This window comes from Chrysochloris asiatica, unplaced genomic scaffold (genome assembly GCF_000296735.1).
Source record: "Chrysochloris asiatica unplaced genomic scaffold, ChrAsi1.0 scaffold00272, whole genome shotgun sequence".
Classification (NCBI taxonomy): domain Eukaryota; kingdom Metazoa; phylum Chordata; class Mammalia; order Afrosoricida; family Chrysochloridae; genus Chrysochloris; species Chrysochloris asiatica.
In genome coordinates this window covers 2,392,423-2,405,234 of record NW_006408790.1, presented here as the reverse complement: position 1 = coordinate 2,405,234, position 12,812 = coordinate 2,392,423, and the positions used below count along the sequence as shown (strand labels likewise).

The following is a 12,812-nucleotide window of genomic DNA, read 5'->3' as shown; positions in this document are numbered from 1 at the left end:
TATGACAGAGGAGATCTTCCCCTAACAGGGGTTTTCCTAGGTTATCCTCTTAACAGGAGCAGATTGCCAGGTCTTTCTTCCGTGGAGCTGCTGGGTGAGTTCAATCTGTAAGCCTTTCAGTGAGCATCCACGTACTATTGTACAATACATTTGGAAATATCATGTAGTCAATAAAAAGAACAACACAGATCTCCGCTTGTTGTTAAGTGCCGTTGAGTTGATTCTGACCCATAGTGGCCCTGCATAGGGTTTCCGAAGAGCAGCTGCTGAGTTTGAACTGCCGACCTTGCAGTTCAAACGGCTTTAGAGTCTGGCGCATTAACCTACAGATCTTCACTTACAGATATAGAAATATGTCCATAGTGTCTTGTGTGAAAAAGCAGGTTATAATAGACTCTCTACACTATGATCTATAAAGTATACATCAGCCCATGCTGTTGTGAAGTGCTGCGGAGCCGGTTCTGATTCATAGTGATCCTGTACAGGTTCTCCGAGGAGCGACTGCTGAGTCTGAACCACGATCTTACGGTTCAGTGCATCATCCTGCATAGACACAGAAGAAGCATGGCATGTTGTTGTTGTTGTTAAGTGCCGGGGAGTTGGTTCCGACTCACAGCCACCCTGTACAGGGTTTCCAGGGCTGTCAATCTTATGGAAGCAGAAAGCCTCATCTTTCTCCCATGGAACAGCTGGTAGTTTCGAACTGCTGACCCTGAGGTTCGCAGCCCGATTCGTAACCACTACACTACCAGAGCTCCTATGACATTTAAAACTTTTATCACTGGACTGTTGAAAGATGGGGAATTTAAATTTTATCTTATACTCCTAGTATTGCATACTGCCTACATTTTAATTTTAACATTCAATAATTATTACATTATATTCAGAAAGAATCAATAGCTTTATGGATTTGGAAAACAAAACAAAAGGTTGGTTCACTACAGGGAAAAATCAGATTGAAAATAAGCGTGATTTCTGTTGCCTAGCGCCTCAGTGGAGACCAATGGACATTTAAGTAAAAAAGACAATCCTTTTTAAGTGGTTTTCATCATTAAATAAAGAAACATCCCCTAACCTGCAGGGAGATTTGTTAGTGAGCATTTTTTCCGAAGGTAATGTTTACACACGTGGCTACCATAGTTTGCTAACTACAAGTTTTATGTGATTCCTGATTCCTGGGTTTTAGCCAGGTGGCCCGAGGTTCAGCTCCTAGTATGGGAACTTTGTGACTTTTGGCATCCTGGTGTGGATCTGTGGGATAAAGTAGTAGACGGCAAGGGCCTCCTTGGAAATCCTATACAGGGTCGCTGTGAGTCACAGGCAATGCGACAGCACTTAACGACAATTCCCCTTGTAATAATAACTCAGAGCAAAGAAACCCACACCTCATGTTTCTCATGTCCATTCCCACTCCTGTGAGGGCTGGGGGAGCTGTGAGGATGTGAACCCCCTTTCCCAGGAGACTGCAGTGCAGGCCCGTGGGTAAAGGTGCCCACTGTGGTGGCTTTCCTGAACCCGAGGGGCGTGCCTGAAATGTGCGGGGGTGTCTGGGAACTGTCATCTATCTGTACAGCTCTTCTTCAGTGTAGGGTGCCAGTCGGCTTCTACGGGGCAAGCAGATAAATCAAGGAACTGCTAAGGCTCCGTAGGGTTTCCGAGACTGTAAGTCTTCGTGGGAGCAGACGACTTCATCTTTCTCCTATACAATGGTGAATGGGTTTGAGCAACTGACACTGTGGTTAACAAGCAGGCCAATGCTTAATGCGCTGCACCACCAGGGCTCCTTAAACTTAGCGGAAGGAAGGGTGGGAAATAGAGAAAATGCAAGCAAGGAAGAAGCAAGTGCGCTGGGAAAAACGCTCGTCCGTGTCCATGAGTATTCAGTCTACCCTACAAACAGTCTAGTGCTTGTCTGCACCCCCCAATGACTGCTCCCCCTGCCCAGTGCCTATGGATGCAGGTGGATTAGCAGCTGGGCAGTTCAAACCCACCAGCCGCTCCATAGCAGAACCAAGAGGCTGTCTGCTCCTGTGGATTTAACCTTGGGAACCCCTAAGCAGGGTCACAGGAGTCGGAAGCAGCTCAGTGGCAGGGAGTCCCTTGTTTAGTATATTACGAGTTCGCAACTATCTTGTGTTTTCAGACATTGATTCAAAAGCATTTACTGAAATGTTTACAGTTCTTTAGAATATAAAAATAAGACTTAAGAATAGCAATATGCCTCAACAGGTACGTGCTACATGGCTTTCTGACCACGTTCCCCAGTTGGAGCGCCCCCCCGCCCCCCAAGTGCACTGCAGTTCCATATGGCGCTGTCTGTGGGGTCGACTGCTTGAATCCTCTCTCCCTCTCTGCTACTTCACTGGCACTAGCAGGTGTTTTGAAAATAGTTTACAAATCAGTGAGTAGCTTTTTCACTGTAAAAAGATGTATACATGTGTCTACACACACACCCTTGGAAAATGTAAGCGTCCACATTCAGTGACGGAACATGACCTGTTACCTTGCCCCTCAGCCTGGAGGCTGTGGCGATGGGAAATGGGGAAGAAGCTTGGCATGGCATCACAGGACCTGAGCCAGTGATCCGCAGGCACCAACAACCAAAATGAGCAGTCAGCTTGAGAGACAGGAGAGGGTATTCAAAACCAACAGAAGACGCCCAAAAAGATGAAGTGGGCTCCTGGGTATGAGCGGAGCCCTCGCATTTGAAGCCATCGTGGCCCAGACAGAAACAAAGACGTCGCTGACTTGCTAGCTAATCACTGGGCGGACTTGATTACTGCCTTTGAATTCTCAGCAAATCGGAGAGGAGAACTACAGCTTTGAAGAATACCAACAACACGAAGAACACATTTACATTAATATAATCAATGGAAAAGCTAGAACAAAGTTCCCATCACAGTGACAATCATCTTTTCTTCTCAATTAGAAAGGTTCATGTTAGAGATATTTAGCTGGTGTTTTCACACACTGCGCCCATAAAGGGGGATAAGCGCTTAAAAAAAGGGCCTCTGAGAATTTTAAACCAGATTGTATAGAAGTCACATCAAATTAATACTGAGGACCATTTAGAACTTCTACTCCAAAAAGCTTTTGAAAGGGGATTAAACTATGAAAACTCTCGTGATACTAAAGTACCCATTACTGGGTTGAGGAGGTCAGGGGGGAACAATGACAGTGTTATTTTTAGATAAATCGTCACTTTGAATGGCAGGGCACAAAGCTTTGCTGAAGGAAAGGCCACGGGCAGGGCTCTCTTGGGCGAGATCCGACGCATGGAAGTTCTGATGAGCAGGACTGGGTTGCCGATGCTTTTTGGAAATAGGTCGCTTTGTCAAAAACAGAATAAATCACAACACAGTGACCTCCCAGAGCTACAGCACGCTCACACATCTGCCCTGGCATAGTGGGGGAGGGAAGACGAAGAGAGAGCGCAGAGCCAGCATTCTCCTAGGTCATACTGTCCAGAAAGCACTCGCTCCACAACTCTTTGTTTGGATCTCTGAAACACACCCTTGAAAAATTAATCCCCTTTGCGTATGATACTATTTTACAAAAAGAACAATCATGTTTTCTAACCCAAAACAGTGCGCGCGTACACACACACGTGCACACGCACGCACACACACACACAAGCAGGCAGGGAATAGCAAGAGGAGCCAGAGCAGGGACTGGCAGACTTGTCATCTCATCAAAAATAATGAATGCTCCGGAGGTTTCAAGTCCATGTCTTCCCGTCATTTGTCCAATAACAACAGGGCAGCTGAGAGCATCTCGCTGCTCCTAGCCCCAGCTCGCACCTGTAACCTCCCAACAACTGTGTGCAGCTGATGTGATGAGGCATTGGCCCCAAAGACAACTGGATGCTGCGGCTAGCTTGCTGGGTCTCCATAGGGGGCGGGGGCGGTTGACAGCTCTGTGTCCGTCACCTCTCTCCCCTGCACCTTCACACCAGCCTAGCAGCTAATGATGCACACACACACACACACACACACCAAGGGGGATGGTGGCGTCAAGTCGCCTGGCTTGGACTCACGCTCAACTCCTAATTGGATGCAAGCACAGGTTCTGGGTGCATAGCTAGCCTGGCTTCTTCCAGAATGCGCCGACAAAATGAAGCCCGAGCTACAAGATGCCATGAAGGCTTGGCACTGAACTGCAGCTGCCACTAAAGTGAACAAAACAGGTATTGGAGACCTCTCCTTCACTGCGCTCTTCGGCGGCTTTGGCTCGACCACGCTGAAGAAGTTCCCAGCGTACAGGTAGCAACACCATGGCATGATGCTCAGCATCCAAGCCCTTAACGGTTGTCCTGAGACCACAGCTTCTTTCACGGGGAGAGAGCCCCTCCATGTCTTCACACCCCCGAGGTCAGCCATGTGGCTGGGGACAACTCAAACGTGTCCCTCTTGTGGGTCTTGGGTCGGATGTGTGAGGGGAGGCGTCGGGCTCGTGGGGAATGGGAACAAGCTTTTCTGGAAGGAAATCTATAGCTAAGTACAGGGTGGTGGGGTGTGCTATGCAGACAGGTGTAAAACATGAAGTAATTATAGGAGCTCAAATTAGTTCTGAGGCCCGAGGCAAGAGACGAACAGGCTCTGACAAAAGGGAATAGCAAATCAGGGGGCGCACACAGAAATGGCTTCAATGTGTAAATTAGCAAGAAAAATGGGACGGAAAAGCAGCTTAATGCTCCTCTCGTCTCACTCCCCACATGAGGAGGGCGGCTGAACAGATCAAGAGCGCTGCGGAGAAGGCCCTCCATGCCAGCCAGTCATTAGGGGCTGAGTGCTCTCAGACTGCGTCCTGGGTCAATATGTCATCCTGCTCCTTAGCTGGGGTCTGTGCACACAAGCCTTCATACCACCGCCTCGCGCTGACTTTCTGGGGGTGAGACAATTGAGAAGTGCCCTCCAAACCAAACCACTCATAACTGACTGTAAGAAAACAATTTGAATCTCAACCAGGTAAATAGATCTGAAACGTCTCTGCAAAATACCCAAACAAAAAACCACCAAGGTAAACAGCATTATACCAGTTTCCTCACATTTGTGGAAAACACCAAAAACTCAACAGTTATAGCAGGACGATTTCTCTTTCATGAGGGGTCCTGGTAGCGTGCTGGGTTACGAGCTGGGCTGCTAACTTCAAGGTCAGCAGTTCAAGTCTACGAGTTGTCCTGTAAATTCAATTCTGCTCCCATGAAGATTCACAGCCTCTGAAACCCTCCAGGGTCGCTCGCTAAGTCGACAGCACCGCCCCCCCCCCCCATCACCAACTCTCTTTCACACATCCAATGCCAGGAAACATAAACCAAAACCTACGACAACCAACCTCAAATCCCAAACTCATAGCAACCGTACAGGGCAGGACAGCCCCATGGGGTTCCTGTCCTCTTGTCAGGAGCAGACGGTCACATCTTTCTCCAAAGACTTGATGGCAGAGTCTGGTTTGGTTTAAATGGCACAGCCAACCTGGAAGACAGACTGTGGTGTCTTCACATGAACAGTGATGAGGCGTCAGGTGCCTCAGGTGGATGGCTGTGGGAGGTGGTAGGCTCCCTCACAGGGGTGGGGTGGCTACTGGCAGGGCCTAGGGGAAAGAACCTAAGCAGTAACTCTCAATTGTTTGCCAAACCTCATGAAAGCAATGAGAGAGCTTGTTAGTCCAAGGAGGGCCTCTTTAGCAGACTGATGTTACAGGGTAAACGCCGAATCAGACGCAACACTGGCTGCAACCCACCGACTGTTCAGTGGGAGTAAGAGGAGACCCTCTTCTTCTGTAAAGCTGACAGCCTCAGAACGCTCACCGGACAATTCTACTTTATCCTGTAGGGGCACGATGAGGCACTACTGCAACAGACGACCTAACTCAGACATACACAGCAGAACAGCCTTGTTGTTGTTAGCTGTCGTTAGTCAGTTCTGACACTTCGTAATGCCTAGAAATACGTCTACTGATGAAGTCCCAAGAATTCAGCCTGCAGTAAAGAAACTGACAATCCTCACAACTGGTCCGGCAAACATCATGATAAACGGAGAAAAGATTAAAGTTGTCAAGGATTTCAAGAAATCATATAACGTATTGAACCAGGTAAATCTGATGCAAAAGACCTCTTTAAAATGCTAACAAGCAAAGAGGTCTCGTGGAAGACTAAGGTGCATTAGATGAACGTATTTTCAATCGCCTCATAGCCAGCCAATCTGTGAGTTAGACAGTGAATAAGGAAGACCACAAACGAATCAACCATTTGAATTATGGTGCTGGCGAAGACTACTGGAAGTACCATGGACTGGCAGAAGGACAAACAAGTGCATCTAGAATGTCCCTTAGAAGCGGGGGTGGAGACTTCATCTCACATACTTGGGACGTGTTCTCAAGATGGACAGTCCTTGGAAAGGGACATCATGGCTGGTAAAAGAGGAAGACTAACACTGAGGTGGACGGACATAGTGGCTGCAACTGTGGATTCAAACATGACAAGCGTGACGATGGAGCAGGGTGTTTCGCTCTGTTGGGCCCGGGTCACTATGAGTTGGAGACGACTTGAAGGTATGGAACAACAGACAACAGAAATATGTCTAAAAAGTTTCTCCAATCATTTCCTCTAAGAATTTGATTTATATGTCCTTAACAAAAACAGAACTTTTGTAAAAAGCAAAATATGCTACTATCTCCAATGTTATTTATCATTAGATAATTTTGCTTCTAAAATAAAAACTGTGTTTGGGAAAAAGTAGAGGAATAAAACAGCAAGTCTGCTATTGTTACGTGACACTGGGTTGGTTCCAACGCATAGCAACCACGTATAGGGGTTTCAAAGAGCGCTTGATGACTTCGAACCACTGACCTTGCAGTTCAAATCAACCTTATGGTCCAGTGCTTATCCTACAGTGCCCCCCAAAAAGCCTAGTAAGCTATAAATGTTCAGTTCCTCCTGGGTTTATACTAAATAGATATCCCTTTCAAACACTGGGTAGACAATTAATGAAAAAGCATGCAAAGTCTAGTTGTAGAATCTTAGAGGGAAATTAGACATAATCTAAGATTATCTAGATACCGCTGAGTTTACAGTTTTGTTTTGCCCATCATGAAAGGAGACACACCCTCATCCAGCCCTGTCTTCCTCATTTTATAGAATATTAGATGAAGATTATGAAGATGAGAATTACTCTAAGATTACTTAGATACCTTTAATAGTTTAGAGCCTTGGTTTGCCCTTCATGAAAAGAGAGACGCCCCAGCCAGCCCCATTTCCTCATTTCTGCAGCTCAGGTTGCTATTAAACAAATGGGCCAGTGGTTATAAAACAAGAAAAGGACAGAGAGGTGCCACCCAGAGTTATACAGATCTCCTCGATATGCAAATTGGTCTCTGAAGGTAAACCAGAGTTCCTGGGTGGTGCAGATGGTTAAGCACTAGCCCAAAGGTTGGCAGTTCAAACCACCTAAAAGCACCTTCTAAGACAGACCTAGGAATCTGCTTCTGAAAGGGCACAATGTGAAAACCCCACAGTGCTGCCTCTCTCTCCTCGGCACCCATGGGGTGCCCATGACAGGACAGCAACCACAGCCGACTATCTAGATGTTGAGTGCACAGTCAAGCTAAGGTCAACTGTCATTGTTGTTAAGTGCTGGTGAGTGGGTTTCAACTCATAGCAGCCCTGTATAGGGTTCCCGAAGAGTGGCTGGTAGGTTTAGCCTTGACCATGTAGTCAGCAGAAGTCCAGTGCTTATCCTGCAGTGCCACACCAGGATTCCAAGGATAGTAATTGTTGTTAAGTGCTGTAGACTTGGTACCGATTCATAGCGACCCTGTATAAGGTTTCTGAGGAGCGGCTGGTGGGTTTGAACCACTGACCTTTTGGCTATCAGTCCAATGTTTATCCTACAGCGCCACACCAGGACTCCAAGGATATCAATTAGTTCAGAGGAAAAAGCATATGCTTGGTAAAGTGGAGGGTCAGTGAAGAAGAGGAAGATGCTCAACTGGCACGTGACAGCAGCAGTGAGCTCAAGTGTACCCACGACGGTGAGACTGCGCAGGGTCGGGTCGGGTTCTACTCGGTTGTGCACAGGCTCAGTATGACTTAGTAACCGCCAGCATCTAACACCACCACCAACAAAGCCCGTCAGGGTATAAAGAGTGTGCCCGGCTTAGTCCAACAGTGTAACCTACAGTATGGGGGGTGACAGAAATGACACAACGTCCTTAATATAATGTTTTTGAAGTATTCAGAGGTAGTGTCAGTTGGTTCCAGACCACCCCATAAAGCGAATATCCCAATACAGTGAATGACATGAATTTTGGTTTCCCAGTGCACAGAACAGTCTGGTTCCATGACACTGTGGTCTGTGAGAGTGCTCTACCATGACAGAACCCTTTAAACGGTTACGAGAATGGCCACTGTGGAACACTGAGACCCCCAGTGATCACAGAGTTGGGAAATGGCGCCGAGAGACTTGCTCACGACAGGATGGCCACAAACCTTCCGTCTGTAAAATCGGAGGCTCTGAAGTGCAGTAAACCACACTCCAGGTGTACCTGTGCAGAAAGTGAGGCGGGCGGCAGCTTAGGGACCACTGCTAGGCTGGGTCTGAATTCCGGCAGCTTAGGGACCACTGCTAGGCTAGGTCTGAATTCTCTCACCCTATCCTTTTTTCTATGTGTGCACAAAATCACACGTAGGTGGGGCACTTCCTCAGTTTCCCCAAGAAAGACCCCCGGGCTGCGGTTGAGCCCCCAGCATCAGTGGTCACTGGCTAGAAGACAAGACACTGGAGACCAGCGCTGTTTCCGCGCCGGCTCTGAGCTGCTTGTTAAGGAGTTCCTGAGTGTCTGATGGCTTCTCTAGGGTTTCTGGAATGAAGAGTTGGTTTGACAGCGTTCACAGAGCGTCAGTGGTACAGCAGGGTAAGCTCCCACTTGAGAGGCGTGTCTTCTGTGGGAAGGCCAGCCTTAGAATCCCTAGGGGGCAGCCCCACTGTGCCCTCCAGGGCCAGCACCAGCTGGAACTCACTAGATGCCCACAGGCTGGGTTTAACAATCATTGAAAACTTGAACCATTCAAGAGAGTTGCAAAAGAATTCATTTAGAATTTGGATCATTGTGTGTGTGAGGGACTGGGGGGGGAGGAGGGCACTGCTGTGCTAAGAAGGAAGGGTGATGGGCTGGCTCAGGTTCTACGCAATAGCTCCAAGCCTTTGTTGTTGTTGTTAAGTGCTGTCGAGTCGGTTCTGACTCCTGGTGAAACTGTAGAGGGTTTTCCAAGGAGCAGCTGGTGGGTTTGAACCGCTAACCTTATGGTTCACAGTCCAGTGCTAATCCTACAGCGCCACACCAGGAGTCCAGCTCCAAGCCTGGGAAGGGCTAAAAGGTAACACAGTTTTCCCACAAACTCTCTGAAGCCTCCTCCTATGTGGCCCTAAAGCTTAGTGGAAAGGTCTGGGATTAGCGTTTTCTAAGCTGGTTGCCCCAGGAGACCTTATAGAATGAGAAAAGCATCAGCACTTTGTCCCCACAGCACCTAGAGAAGGTGATGCAGGAAGGCCAGAGAAAAAGTCAGGTCCAGCTGTCACACAGAACCCAGGGAGGTGACAAGTTCTTTGTCTCCACCTGAGCTTCCGTGGGCTCACCCAGAGGGCGGTGACTGTGTGAGGGGGCGATGAGGGTGGAAGGTGGTGGTGGTGTGCCGCGGGGGTCAGGATTTTGCTATTTTCAAAGCTTTTATTGTGTATTGAGTGAGTGAAGGCTTCCAGAGCAGATCACCACTTTCACATTCAGCAGATCATTGTAATGACTACAATCCCCTCCATGCACCCTCAGCCCACAGTATTTACCATTATTATTATTAATATTTGATGTACACATACCAAAGAGCACATTTTGCAAGCCAGCCTCCTGCCTGCAGGCACACTGCCTTTCTCAGTCCCTGAGCCTAGAGCCCTCTGCTGCTCTGACTCTCTGTGCCATCACCTCTGCCACCATCTCTGTTGTCCCTGCCTTTCTGGCTAGGAAGCCCGTTGAGTCCATTTTGACTTACAGGGGTCCTATACACGGTTTCTGAGACTGAAAATCCTGATGGGAGCAGAAAGCCTCATGTTTCTCCATTGGAGCAACTCATGAATTCTAATGGCCGCCTTGAGGTTCGCAGTCCAACACATAACCCGCTCTCGCACCAGAGATCCCTCCTTACACTTTCAATGCAATTGGATAAAAGAGATATTGTGGCAAATATGGAAATATGATTCAAGATACATTCTAAGAGCAATTTGGATTTAGGTAGGGCATAGGCAAAGGAGTAATAGAAAAGAGATTAAAATGGAAAATGAGGACTAATTCATGAAGATCTATCAAGACTAATCGAAGGCAATGGTCTCATTCTGTAAGATCTGAGATAGCTGAAAGATGACTCAGTTTCCCTTGAAGGCACAACAGCTCTACAAAATTTATAATCATTTCATTTTATTTACTGCATACAAAATTTACATTTTATTGCAAACAAAATAATAGCCATGCAGGGTGAGAGCCTTGGTTGGGGCAGACAGGAGAGGTCTAGAAAGATCAGAGGAAGATGCTGTTCCCCTCGGAGGTAATTGTGGGTAAAGATGAGTTTGTGGACAGTGACTTGTTTATGAGTAGGCCTCATGTTCTCCTGGGAAGCATTAGGCTGTAGGTAGGGGTGAGGAGGGACTTGGGTTTATAGGTCATCCCTGAGTGAAAGGGAGAGCAGGGAGGGCTGAACAAAAGCTAAAAGGATGAGGAGGGACAGCGTGGGCCCACCATGAGGGTGTCCGTTTACACAAATTATCCGTATCACTCAACCACCCAGAGGTGAAACCAGAGAGAAACGAAATTACAGGGCTTTTCTGAGGCTGAGGGCTTGGGGGAGGGTTACCTTCTGGCGGGATTGGGTGTGAATGAGTTGAAGGTTTTTCTGTGAGCGATTAGATTCAGAGAGGACTGATTTCAAACTGGAGGGAAAAAGGGTGTTCAAGAGGGAGCTTGATAAACTGGGGAAAATGGAGTGGTGACGAAACTGGAAGTCACATTTAGTAAAACATGGGACATTTGAATTTCAGAGAATCACTTCATTCTGAGAGTCCTGAAGGAGGAGAGTAGATGCGATCAGAAATAGGATACGGCCATAGATACGCAGGGACTGCGGCAATCCCAGGTAGTCAGAGCACAAGGATGAAGGCGGTCTGTGGATTTTCTCTCCAGGTATCGAATTCTCCCCGTGACATGCAGCGTTGGAGTGGAGAGGAAGAGTCTAGGAACGCACCCCACAAAGGCTGAGCGGAGAGAGAATGAGTTGACTCACCAGAGCCTGCGACAGGGGTCAGAGGGCAATTTCCCCAAATCACTGGCATCTCCTGAGCTGAATGTTTATTAAGACAAGAGGGTGAAACAAAGTGTCCACACTCTGGCTGCAGAATTAATTTTAGTCAACTTTTAGAAAAGACCTATGTCGTTTTTCTACATCGTCTCCCTGCGTTTTAATACACTTTGTCCATCTTTCAACAGGTTCCCTTATTTCCGTTTTTAAAAATGTTTTAGGCTGAGCTGTGAGCCACAAATGCACCACTGTCTGTACTTCTTCATCAGAGGTGAATCTTCATCCTTGAAAGGATGCTTTCAGGGAACCAAAGAGGTCAAAGTCTGACAGAGCAAGATCAGGACTATAGGGAGGTTGTTGCTGTAACACCTCAAAACCACGTTTTTGCAGAATGTTACCAGTGTGGTTAGAGATGTGTGGAAGTGCATTGTCACGCAAGATTACAAGGCCCTTGGATAGCAGTCCTCTGCATTTAATCTGAAGTGTAGGCTTCAGCTCTGCGGTGAGCAGTGAGCTGTCAGGAGCACTGTTGATTGTTGAACCATTTTCCTGACAGTGTTCCAATACTGGCCCTTGAGAATCCCAGAAAACTGTAAATATGAAAACATTAAAAGTCAACTGATGGCTGACTTTTGAACGTTTTCTTGGTTGACGATTGAGGAGGTTTCCCTTCCACACTCCGCTGTTCACTCGTCGCAGGATCGAAGTCACGAATCCACGTCTGGTCACCAGTAAGGATTGTTTTAAAGAAACTCTTATCTTCCTTAGAGTGTCGGTCTGAATTTTGCTCACAGATGTCCACACACTTGTTTCAGAGTCCAACTTGCACAAACATTTCCAAACCCAAGTCTGTCATGGCTTATTTCATAAGCAGAGCCAGGGCTGGTTTGCAAGTGATTTGCCACTGTTGCTCGTCTATTCCACAGGATCGTTTCAGGTGCACACTCCGTGTGGACATGGGCAGAAGGTTTACTATAACCAGACTGCAAACGATTTGTATCATCAGAGTGCGGATACTTTTGGATCCACATTTCATAAAGATGGTGTCTCACCGACAATGGATGATACAGCTGTTTACCTCAGTTTACATCAGTAGTCCAGTGTGTTAGTTAGGTTTGTGCCAACCTGACAGAGCCATCCCCCAGGAGGAAATCTGGTGTGGCCCTGGACAATTGGCAGGTGGCTTCCTCGGCGGTATGGCCTGCTTCCACTTTCATGGACATGCAGAAAGAGCTTGTTTGCTCTTGCTCTCTGCTGAGTGTGGCTCCCACACCTGGCTCGATGTCCAGCTTCTGGGTCTTTGGACTGGAGCCAGTGGCCTACTCTACTGCCCACGTGCCAGTCCTGAGAGTCAGCAGCCTGCTCTCTGACCAGCCGGTCTGCCATCTGAGCTGACATGCTTGGCTCATCTGACAGACCTGAGACTTACGCAACTGCTGCTGTAGGATGCACAAGGTCCGTTTGAACTACAAGA

At 47.5% G+C, this 12,812-nt stretch overlaps 1 protein-coding gene across 1 annotated transcript in view; it reads right to left on the bottom strand.

Moving 5' to 3' along the window:
- NBEA (neurobeachin) overlaps positions 1–12,812 on the bottom strand; it is an 822,532-nt gene that overhangs the window by 238,462 nt on the left and 571,258 nt on the right. The gene's annotated exons all lie outside the window — the stretch shown is intronic.